Source organism: Phalaenopsis equestris, unplaced genomic scaffold (genome assembly GCF_001263595.1).
Source record: "Phalaenopsis equestris unplaced genomic scaffold, ASM126359v1 Scaffold001197, whole genome shotgun sequence".
Classification (NCBI taxonomy): domain Eukaryota; kingdom Viridiplantae; phylum Streptophyta; class Magnoliopsida; order Asparagales; family Orchidaceae; genus Phalaenopsis; species Phalaenopsis equestris.
Genome location: NW_018165636.1, coordinates 154,407 through 154,877, shown reverse-complemented (window position 1 = coordinate 154,877; position 471 = coordinate 154,407).

The window sequence follows — 471 nt, the reverse complement described above, 5'->3', positions numbered from 1 at the left end:
TTCTGTCGTTATCATAAGATTCATTTCTTAATTCTTCCAATTCATTTAATTGTAACAATCTCTTCTCACCAGCATCTTTCAAATTATAATTGAATTCTTTAATCACCCAATATGCTTTATGCTCCAATTTTACTGGTAAGTGACAAGTCTTTCCAAAAATCAGCCTGTAAGGAGTCATTCCAATAGGAGTTTTATAAGCAGTTTCGTAAGCCCATAATGCGGAATCCAGTCTAGTGGATCAATCTAATCTACTAGGGTTTATAGTCTTCTCAAATATTTGTTTAATGTCTCTATTAGAAACTTCAGCTAACCCACTGGTTTGAGGGTGATAGGAAGTAGAGATTCTATGAATAATATTAAATTTTTTAAATCTCTGAATGTATTTATTCCTAAAATGGTATCCTTTGTCAGTGATAATTATTTTCAGCTTCCATATCTAGTGAAAATATTTTTCATTAAAAATCTTGAAAT